Here is a 12356-nt window from a genome sequence, read left to right as displayed (position 1 = left end):
CAGAAGGACTATACCAATGCATGAGCGACATTTACCGTGAACGGTAATCAGAAGAACTATACCAATGCATGAACGACATTTACCGTGAAATGTAATCAGAAGAACTATACCAATGCAGGAGCGACATTTACCATGAAATATCCCCTTCATGACCCAGCCTATTTTGACCTTAAAGACCTTGCCGTTTTTTGCAATTCTGACCAGTGTCCCTTCATGAGGTAATAACTCAGGAACGCTTCAATGGATCCTAGCGGTTCTGAGATTGTTTTTTCGTGACATATTGGGCTTCATGTTAGTGGTAAATTTAGGTCAATAAATTCTGTGTTTATTTGTGATAAAAACGGAAATTTGGCGAAAATTTTGAAAATTTCGCAATTTTCACATTTTGAATTTTTATTCTGTTAAACCAGAGAGTTATGTGACACAAAATAGTTAATAAATAACATTTCCCACATGTCTACTTTACATCAGCACAATTTTGGAAACAAAATTTTTTTTTGCTAGGAAGTTATAAGGGTTAAAATTTGACCAGCGATTTCTCATTTTTACAACGAAATTTACAAAACCATTTTTTTTAGGGACCACCTCACATTTGAAGTCAGTTTGAGGGGTCTATATGGCTGAAAATACCCAAAAGTGACACCATTCTAAAAACTGCACCCCTCAAGGTGCACAAAACCACATTCAAGAAGTTTATTAACCCTTCAGGTGCTTCACAGCAGCAGAAGCAACATGGAAGGAAAAAATGAACATTTAACTTTTTAGTCACAAAAATGATTTTTCAACAACAATTTTTTTATTTTCCCAATGGTAAAAGGAGAAACTGAACCACGTACGTTGTTGTCCAATTTGTCCTGAGTACGCTGATACCTCATATGTGGGGGTAAACCACTGTTTGGGCGCACGGCAGGGCTTGGAAGGGAAGGAGCGCCATTTGACTTTTTGAATGAAAAATTGGCTGCACTCTTTAGCGGACACCATGTCACATTTGGAGAGCCCCCGTGTGCCTAAAAATTGGAGCTCCCCCACAAGTGACCCCATTTTGGAAACTAGACGCCCCAAGGAACTTATCTAGATGCATAGTGAGCCCTTTAAACCCCCAGGTGCTTCACAAATTGATCCGTAAAAATGAAAAAGTACTTTTTTTTCACAAAAAAATTCTTTTAGCCTCAATTTTTTCATTTTCACATGGACAACAGGATAAAATGGATCCTAAAATTTGTTTGGCAATTTCTCCTGAGTACACCGATACTTCACATGTGGGGGTAAACCACTGTTTGGGCACATGGTAAGGCTCGGAAGGGAAGGAGCGCCATTTGACTTTTTGAATGAAAAATTATCTCCATCGATAGCGGACATCATGTCGCGTTTGGAGAGACCCTGTGTGCTTAAACATTGGAGCTCCCCCACAAGTGACCCCATTTTGGAAACTGGACCCCCCAAGGAACTTATCTAGATGCCTAGTGAGCACTTTAAACCCTCAGGTGCTTCACAAATTGATCCGTAAAAATGAAAAAGTACTTTTTTTTCACAAAAAATTTATTTTCGCCTCAATTTTTTCATTTTCACATGGGCAATAGGATAAAATGGATCCTAAAATTTGTTGAGAAATTTCTCCCGAGTACGCCGATACCTCATATGTGGGGGTAAACCACTGTTTGGGCACACGGCAGGGCTCGGAAGGGAAGGCGCGCCTTTTAACTTTTTGAATGGAAAATTAGCTCCAATTGTTAGCGGACACCATGTCGCATTTGGAGAGCCCCTGTGTGCCTATGCAATGGAGCTCCCCCACAAGTGACCCCATTTTGGAAACTAGACCCCCCAAGGAACTTATCTAGATGCATACTGAGCACTTTAAACCCCCAGGTGCTTCACAGAAGTTTATAATGCAGAGCCATGAAAATAAAAAATAATTTTTCTTTTCTCAAAAATGATTTTTTAGCCTGGAATTTCCTATTTTGCCAATGGTAATAGGAGAAATTGGACCACAAATGTTGTTGTCCAGTTTGTCCTGAGTATGCAGATACCCCATATGTGGGGGTAAACCACTGTTTGGGCGCACGGCAGGGCTCAGAAGGGAAGGCACGCCATTTGGCTTTTTAAATGGAAAATTATCTCCAATCATTAGCGGACACCATGTCGCGTTTGGAGAGCCCCTGTGTGCCTAAACATTGGAGATCCCCCACAAATTACCCCATTTTGGAAACTAGACCCCCAAAGGAACTAATCTAGATGTGTAGTGAGCACTTTGAACCCTCAAGTGCTTCACAGAAGTTTATAACGCAGAGCCATGAAAATAAAAAAAAAAAATTATTTTCTCAAAAATGAATTTTAGCCCGCAATTTTTTATTTTCCCAAGGGTAACAGGAGAAATTTGACCCCAAAAGTTGTTGTCCAGTTTCTCCTGAGTACGCTGATACCCCATATGTGGGGGTAAACCACTGTTTAGGCACATGCTGGGGCTCGGAAGTGAAGTAGTGACGTTTTGAAATGCAGACTTTGATGGAATGCTCTGCGGGCGTCACGTTGCGTTTGCAGAGCCCCTGATGTGGCTAAACAGTAGAAACCCCCCACAAGTGACCCCATTTTGGAAACTAGACCCCGAAAGGAACTTATCTAGATGTGAGGTGAGCACTTTGAACCCCCAAGTGCTTCACAGAAGTTCATAACACAGAGCAGTGAAAATAATAAATACGTTTTCTTTCCTCAAAAATAATTTTTTAGCCCAGAATTTTTTATTTTCCCAAGGGTTACAGGAGAAATTGGACCACAAAAGTTGTTGTCCAGTTTCTCCTGAGTACGCTGATACCCCATGTGTGGGGGTAAACCACTGTTTGGGCACACGTGGGGGCTCAGAAGGGAAGTAGTGACTTTTGAAATGCAGACTTTGATGGAATGGTCTGCGGGCGTCACATTGCGTTTGCAGAGCCCCTGGTGTGCCTAAACAGTAGAAACCCCCCACAAGTGACCCCATTTTGGAAACTAGACCCCCAAAGGAACTTATCTAGATGTGTGGTGAGCACTTTCAACCCCCAAGTGCTTTACAGAAGTTTATAACGCAGAGCCGTGAAAATAATAAATACGTTTTCTTTCCTCAAAAATAATTTTTTAGCCCAGAATTTTTTATTTTCCCAAGGGTTACAGGAGAAATTGGACCGCAAAAGTTGTTGTCCAGTTTCTCCTGAGTACGCTGATGCCCCATGTGTGGGGGTAAACCACTGTTTGGGCACACGTGGGGGCTCAGAAGGGAAGTAGTGACTTTTGAAATGCAGACTTTGATGGAATGGTCTGCGGGCGTCACGTTGCGTTTGCAGAGCCCCTGGTGTGCCTAAACAGTAGAAACCCCCCACAAGTGACCCCATTTTGGAAACTAGACCCCCCAAGGAACTTATCTAGATATGTGGTGAGCACTTTGAACCCCCAAGTGCTTCACAGACGTTTACAACGCAGAGCCGTGAAAATAAAAAATCATTTTTCTTTCCTCAAAAATGATGTTTTAGCAAGCAATTTTTTATTTTCTCAAGGGTAACAGGAGAAATTGGACCCCAGTAATTGTTGCGCAGTTTGTCCTGAGTACGCTGGTACCCCATATGTGGGGGTAAACCACTGTTTGGGCACACGTCGGGGTTCGGAAGTGAGGGAGCACCATTTGAATTTTTGAATACAAGATTGGCTGGAATCAATGGTGGCGCCATGTTGCGTTTGGAGACCCCCTGAAGTGCCTAAACAGTGGAAACCCCTCAATTCTACCTCCAACACACCCCTAACCCTTATCCCAACTGTAGCCGTAACCCTAATCACAACCCTAACCCCAACACACCCCTAACCACAACCCTAACCCCAACACACCCCTAACCCTAACCACAACCCTAATTCCAACCCAACTCTAAGGCTATGTGCCAACGTTGCGGATTCGTATGAGATTTTTCAGCATCATTTTTGAAAAATCCGCGGGTAAAAGGCACTGCGTTTTACCTGTGGATTTACCGTGGATTTCCAGTGTTTTTTGTGCGGATTTCACCTGTGGATTCCTATTGAGGAACAGGTGTAAAACGCTGCGGAATCCGCACAAACAATTGGCATGCTGCGGAAAATACAACGCAGCGTTCCCGCGCGGTATTTTCTGCACCATGGGCACAGCGGATTTGGTTTTCCATATGTTTACATGGTACTGTAAACCCGATGGAACACTGCTGCGAATCCGCAGCGGCCAATCCGCACCGTGTGCACATAGCCTAATTCTAAAGGTATGTGCACACGCTGCGGAAAACGCTGCGGATCCGCAGCAGTTTCCCATGAGTGTACAGTTCAATGTGAACCTATGGGAACCAAAAATCGCTGTACACATGCTGCGGAAAAACTGCACGGAAACGCAGCGGTTTACATTCCGCAGCATGTCACTTCTTTCTGCGGATTCCGCAGCGGTTTTAGAACTGCTCCAATAGAAAATCGCAGTTGTAAAACCGCAGTGAAATGCGCAGAAAAACCGCGGTAAATCCACGATAAATCGGCAGCGGTTTAGCACTGTGGATTTTTCAAATCCGCTGCGGAAAAATCCGCATAGGACCAGAATACGTGTGCACATACCGAAACCCTAACCCTAGCCCTAACCCTAACCCTAACCCTAGCCCTACCCCTAACCCTACCCCTAACCCTAACCCTACCCCTAACCCTAACCCTAACCCTAGTTCTTACCCCAACCTTAGTGAAAAAAAAAAAAATTCTTTATTTTTTTTATTGTCCCTATCTATGGGGGTGACAAAGGGGGGGGTCATTTACTATTTTTTTTATTTTGATCACTGAGATAGGATATATCTCAGTGATCAAAATTCACTCTGGAACTAATCTGCCGGCCGGCAGATTCGGCGGGCGCACTGCACATGCGCCCGCCATTTTGGAAGATGGCGGCGCCCAGGAAAGAAGACGGACGGACCTCGGGCGGCCAGGTAAGTATAAGGGGGGGGAGATCAGGGCACGGGGGGGGCGTCGGAGCACGGGGGGGTGGATCGGATCATGGGGGGGGTGGATCGGAACACGGGAGGGAGGATTGGAGCACGGGGAAGGATTGGAGCACGGGGTGAGGGATCGCTGTGCGGGGGGGTGGATCGGAGCACGGGGGGGGGTCGCTGTGTGCGGGGGGGGGATCGGAGTGCGGGGGGGTCTGATTGCAGCACAGGGGGTGTGATTGGTGCACGGGGAAGCGGACAGGAGGACGGGGGAGCGGAGCACAGGACGGAGGGGAGCGGACCACCAATCGGGGGGCTGGGGGGGCGATCGGAGGGGTGGGGTGGGTGCACATAAGTGTTTCCAGCCATGGCCGATGATATTGCAGCATCGGCCATGGCTGGATTGTAATATTTCACCAGTTTTTTAGGTGAAATATTACAAATCGCTCTGATTGGCAGTTTCACTTTCAACAGCCAATCAGAGCGATCGTAGCCACGAGGGGGTGAAGCCACCCCCCCTGGGCTAAACTACCACTCCCCCTGTCCCTGCAGATCGGGTGAAATGGGAGTTAACCCTTTCACCCGGCCTGCAGGGACGCGATCTTTCCATGACGCATATGCTGCGTCATGGGTCGGAATGGCACCGACTTTCATGACGCAGCGTATGCGTCAAAGGTCGGGAAGGGGATATAATCAGAAAAGCTATACCAATGCATGAACGACATTTACCGTGAACTGTAATCAGAAGAACTATACCAATGCATGAACGACATTTACCGTGAACTGTAATCAGAAAAGCCATACCAATGCATGAGCGACATTTACCGTGAACTGTAATCAGAAGAACTATACCAATGCATGAACGACATTTACCGTGAACTGTAATCAGAAGAACTATACCAATGCATGAACGACATTTACCGTGAAATGTAATCAGAAGAACTATACCAATGCATGAGCGACATTTACCGTGAAATATAGTCAGAAGAACTATACCAATGCAGGAGCGACATTTACCATGAAATATAATCAGAAAAGCTATACCAATGCATGAACGACATTTACCGTGAAATGTAATCAGAATAACTATACCAATGCAGGAGCGACATTTACCATGAAATATAATCAGAAAAGCTATACCAATGCATGAACGACATTTACCGTGAACTGTAATCAGAAGAACTATACCAATGCATGAACGACATTTACCGTGAACTGTAATCAGAAAAGCTATACCAATGCATGAGCGACATTTACCGTGAAATGTAATCAGAAGAACTATACCAATGCATGAGCGACATTTACCGTGAAATGTATTCAGAAGAACTATACCAATGCAGGAGCGACATTTACCGTGAACTGTAATCAGAAGAACTATACCAATGCATGAACGACATTTACCGTGAAATGTAATCAGAAGAACTATACCAATGCATGAGCGACATTTACCGTGAAATATAATCAGAAGAACTATACCAATGCAGGAGCGACATTTACCATGAAATATAATCAGAAAAGCTATACCAATGCATGAACGACATTTACCGTGAAATGTAATCAGAAGAACTATACCAATGCAGGAGCGACATTTACCATGAAATATAATCAGAAAAGCTATACCAATGCATGAACGACATTTACCGTGAACTGTAATCAGAAGAACTATACCAATGCATGAACGACATTTACCGTGAACTGTAATCAGAAAAGCTATACCAATGCATGAGCGACATTTACCGTGAAATGTAATCAGAAGAACTATACCAATGCATGAGCGACATTTACCGTGAAATGTAATCAGAAGAACTATACCAATGCATGAACGACATTTACCGTGAACTGTAATCAGAAAAGCTATACCAATGCATGAACGACATTTACCGTGAAATGTAATCAGAAGAACTATACCAATGCATGAACGACATTTACCGTGAACTGTAATCAGAAAAGCTATACCAATGCATGAGCGACATTCACCGTGAAATGTAAAATGATGATGTCAGGACTCCCAAACTTATTGCAGTCACAAAGTTTTATCCCAAAGTTTTGTAAGAAAAAAAGAGTTTTAACCCCTTCGCGACATGCGCCGTACTAGTACTGCGCTGCCGGCACTGCATTAGTGCCAGCAGCAGTACTAGTACGGCGCACCGATCACCGCGGTCTCGCGCTGAGCACCGCGGTGATCGGGTGCGGGGGTCAGCTGTATATGACAGCTGACACCCCGCAACAATGCCCACGATCGGCGCTATCGCCGATCGCGGGCATTTAACCCCTCTGATGCCGCTGTCAGTAGTGACAGCGGCATAGAGGGGGATCGCGCAGGGACGGGGGCTCCCTGCGCTCTCCCACCGGAGCAACGCAATGAGATCGCGTTGCTCCGGTGACCCGGAAGGAGTCCCCGGATCCAAGATGGCCGCCGGACTCCTTCCGGGTCATGAAGTGACCTGGCTAGCCGGCGCCTGAAAGCCAGCTAAACTGCCTGTCAGATCGTTGATCTGACACTGTGCTATGCACAGTGTCAGATCAACGATCTGATCTAATACAGAGATGTCCCACCCTGGGACAATGTTAGAAAGTTAAAAAAAAAAAAAATAGAATGTGTAAAAAAAAATCCCCCCCAAAAAAAATAAAAACATTTCCCAATAAATCCATTTATTTATGTAAAAAAAAAAAAAAAACAATAAATGTACACATATTTGGTATCGCCGCGTCCGTAACGACCCGCTCTATAAAACTGTCCCACTAGTTAACCCCTTCAGTGAACACCGCAAATAAAAAAAAAAAAAACAAGGCAAAAAACAACGCTTTATTATCATACAGGCGAACAAAAAGTAAAATAACACGCGATCAAAACGACGGATATAAATAACCATGGTACCGCTGAAAACGTCATCTTGTCCCGCAAAAAAAAAGCCGCCATACAGCATCATCAGCAGAAAAATAAAAAAGTTATAGCTCTCAGAATAATGCGATGCAAAAACAATTATTTTTTTATATAAAATAGTTTTTATTGTGTAAAAGCGCCAAAACATAAAAAAAATTACATAAATGAGGTATCGCTGTAATCGTACTGACCCGAAGAATAAAACTGCTTTATCCATTTTACCACACGTGGAACGGTATAAACGCCCCCCCTAAAAGAAATTCAGGAATTGCTGGTTTTTGTTCATTCCGCCTCCCAAAAATCGGAATAAAAAGCGATCAAAAAATGTCATCTGCCCGAAAATGTTACCAATAAAAACGTCAACTCGTCCCGCAAAAAACAAGACCTCATATGACTCTGTGGGCCAAAATATGGATAAATTATAACTCTCAAAATGTGGTGATGCAAAAACTATTTTTTGCAATAAAAAGCGTCTTTTAGTGTGTGACAGCTGCCAATCATAAAAATCCGCCAAAAAAACGCTATAAAAGTAAATCAAACCCCCCTTCATCACCCCCTTAGTTAGGGAAAAATAATAAAATGTAAAAAAATGTATTTATTTCCATTTTCCCATTAGTGCTAGGGTTAGGGCTAGGGTTAGGGCTAAGGTTAGGGCTAGGGTTAGGGTTGGGGTTAGGGTTTCAGTTATAATTGGGGGTTTCCACTGTTTAGGCACATCAGGGGCTCTCCAAACGCGACATGGCGTCCGATCTCAATTCCAGCCAATTCTGCTTTGAAAAAGTAAAACAGGGCTCCTTCCCTTCCGAGTTCTCCTGTGTGCCCAAACAGTGGTTCCCCCCAACATATGGGGTATCAGCGTTCTCAGGACAAGTTGGACAACAACTTTTGGGGTCCAATTTGTCCTGTTACCCTTGGGAAAATAAAAACATAGGGGATAAAATATCATTTTCGTGGAAAAAAAAATATTTTTTATTTTCACGGCTCTGCGTTATAAACTGTAGTGAAACACTTGTTGGTTCAAAGCTCTCACAACACATCTAGATAAGTTCCTTGGGGGGTCTAGTTTCCAATATGGGGTCACTTGTGGGGGGTTTCTACTGTTTAGGTACATCAGGGGCTCTGCAAATGCAACATGACGCCTGCAGACCAATCCATCTAAGTCTGCATTTCAAATGGCGCTCCTTCCCTTCCGAGCTCTGCCGTGCACCCAAACAGTGGTTCCCCCCAACATATGGGGTATCAGCGTTCTCAGGACAAGTTGGACAACAACTTTTGGGGTCCAATTTGTCCTGTTACCCTTGGGAAAACAAAAACATAGGGGATAAAATATCATTTTCGTGGAAAAAAAAATATTTTTTATTTTCACGGCTCTGCGTTATAAACTGTAGTGAAACACTTGTTGGTTCAAAGCTCTCACAACACATCTAGATAAGTTCCTTGGGGGGTCTAGTTTCCAATATGGGGTCACTTGTGGTGGGTTTCTACTGTTTAGGTACATCAGGGGCTCTGCAAATGCAACATGACACCTGCAGTCCATTCCATCTAAGTCTGCATTTCAAACGGTGCTCCTTCCCTTCCGAGCTCTGCCATGCACTCAAACGGTGGTTCCCCCCCCACATGTGGGGTATCAGCGTACTCCGGACAAATTGGACAATAACATTTGTGGTCCAATTTCTCCTGTTACCCTTGGGAAAAAAAAATTGCGGGCTAAAACATCATTTTGTGGAAAGAAATAATGATTTTTTAATTTTCACAATGCTACATTCTAAACTTTAGTGAAACAATTGGGGGTTAAAAGTGCTCACCACACATCTAGATAAGTTCCTTAGGGGGTCTTCTTTCCAAAATGGGGTCACTTGTGGGGGGTTTCCACTGTTAAGGCACGTCAGGGGCTCTCCAAATGCGACATGGCGTCCGATCTCAATTCCAGCCAATTTTGCATTGAAAAGTCAAATGGCACTCCTTCCCTTCCGAGCTCTGCCATGCGCTCAAACAGTGGTTTATCCCCATATATGAAGTATCGACGTACTCAGGACAAATTGCACAACAACTTTTGGGGTCCAATTTATCCTTTTACCCTTGGGAAAATAAAACATTTGGGGCAAAAAGATCATTTTTTGTGAAAATTAATAAATAAAATTTTTTTACGGCTCTACATTATAAACTTCTGTGAAGCACTTGGAGGTTCAAAGTGCTCACCACACATCTAGATTAGTTCCTTAGGGGGTCTACTTTCCAAAATGGTGTCACTTGTGGGGGTTTCCACTGTTTAGGCACATCAGGGGCTCTCCAATCGTGACATGGGCTCCGATCTCAATTCCAGCAAATCTTGCATTGAAAAGTCAAATGGCGCTCCTTCCCTTCCGAGCTCTGCCATGTGCCCAAACAGTGGTTTACCCCCACATATGGGGTATCGGCGTACTCAGGACAAATTGTACAACGAATTTTGTGGTCCAATTTCTCCTGTTACCCTTGGTAAAATGAAACAAATTGGACCTGAAGTAAAAATTTTGTGAAAAAAAAGTTAAATGTTCAATTTTTTTAAACATTCAAAAAATTCCTGTGAAGCACCTGAAGGGTTAATAAACTTTTTGAATGTGGTTTTGAGTACCTTGAGGGGTGCAGTTTTTAGAATGGTGTCACTTTTGGGCATTTTCTGTCATATAGACCCCTCAAAGTCACTTCAAGTGTGAGGTGGTCCGTAAAAAAATGGTTTTCCAAATTTTGTTGCAAAAATGAGAAATCGCTGGTCAACTTTTAACCCTTATAACGTCCTAACAAAAAAAAGTTATGTTTCCAAAATTGTGCTGATGTAAAGCAGACATGTGGGAAATGTTGTTTATTAACTATATTATGTGATATAACTCTCTAATTTAAGGGCATAAAAACTAAGAGTTTGAAAATTGCTAAATTTTCATAATTTCCGACAAATTTTTGTTTTTTTCACAAATAAATGCAAGTCATATCGAAGAAGTTTTACCACTATCATGAAGTACAATATGTCACGAGAAAACAGTGTCAGAATCACCAGGATCCGTTGAAGCATTTCAGAGTTATGACCTCATAAAGTGACAGTGGTCAGAATTGTAAAAATTGGCCCTGTCACTTAGGTGAAAACAGGCTTTGGGGTGAAGGGGTTAAGCAATCAACCTTAATTTTCTCTAACATAGTCTCTGAAAACGAGTCCCAAAAATAAGCCAGGCCTATAGAAATTAATGTCCTTGGTATTACACAGCAGACTAATATTTGCCATCAACGTGCGCCTTTTCCCCTAGTTGGTCAATTCCCAGTTACGCCTGTGTATGGACCAACCTTTCTCATAATGAGCCGTCCGGCAAAAAAGGAGGGACTGGCATTTTACTAAATTACATTGTATATAATCGACAAATAGAGACAATGCCCAAAAATTATCATTTGAAAAATAAATTAACATGTCTCTATTTACCCTAAAAGTAGTGCCAAGGTATTTTTTACAGCAGCACATCAAAAGCCTCTTCACATTAATGCTAAACCATATTACTCGGGATTGCAATAATATATGTGTTAAAGGGAACCTGTCACCCCCAAAATCGCGGGTGAGGTAAACCCACCGGCATCAGGGGCTTACCTACAGCATTCTGGAATGCCAGACCCGGACCAACAGCGGAAACGCCCCTGGGTGAGTAAAATCAACGTCTTTTTCTCATCTTTTAGGATACAGGGCTTACCTCACCCGCGATTTTGGGGGTGACAGTTTCCCTTTAAGAATAATAGAATCTGCAGCACTATTCTTTTAAAAGAAATAGCAGCTCTGACAGTTCTCATTGATTAAAGAGTAACAGGTTTTTAATTTTTTTTTTCATAAATTAATAGTACACATAAAAATAAATAACTTTGTAATAAATCTTACCAGAAAAATCCTCTTCTTTCTCCCCCTGGATTGATTTTTCATTTTCAAAATTCTCAAATCACAGCTAAAATCTGTCTCCAGTGAATACAGATTTCCTCTTTACTGAAATAGGCAGGTGGTGCACATTCATTTCTATAGAGAATTGTAACTGTCGTTTTCACAAAAAATTGACACAGAATGTCTGTTTGCCTTCGTACATAGCATTCTATAACACAAACGGTTATCTCCTATCTAGTCCCCTCTTATCTCCTCTTCCCACAATCGTATACAAGATTTCTCTCGCATATCCCCCCTACTCTGGAACCCTCTACCACAACACATCAGACTCTCGCCTACCATCGAAACCTTCAAAAAGAGCCTGAAGACCCACCTCTTCAGACAAGCCTACAACCTGCAGTAACCACCGATCGACCAAACCACTGCATGACCAGCTCTACCCTCGCCTACTGTATTCTCACCCATCCTTTATAGATTGTGAGCCTTCTCGGGCAGGGTCCTCACTCCTCCTGTACCAGTTATGACTTGTATTGTTTAAGATTATTGTACTTGTTTTTATTATGTATACCCCTCCTCACATGTAAAGCGCCATGGAATAAATGGCGCTATAACAATAAATAATAATAATAATCTCAGTAAT

This window comes from Ranitomeya imitator, chromosome 5, assembly GCF_032444005.1.
Source record: "Ranitomeya imitator isolate aRanImi1 chromosome 5, aRanImi1.pri, whole genome shotgun sequence".
In the NCBI taxonomy this organism is placed as follows: Eukaryota; Metazoa; Chordata; class Amphibia; order Anura; family Dendrobatidae; genus Ranitomeya; species Ranitomeya imitator.
Note: the sequence above shows the minus strand (reverse complement) of the source record.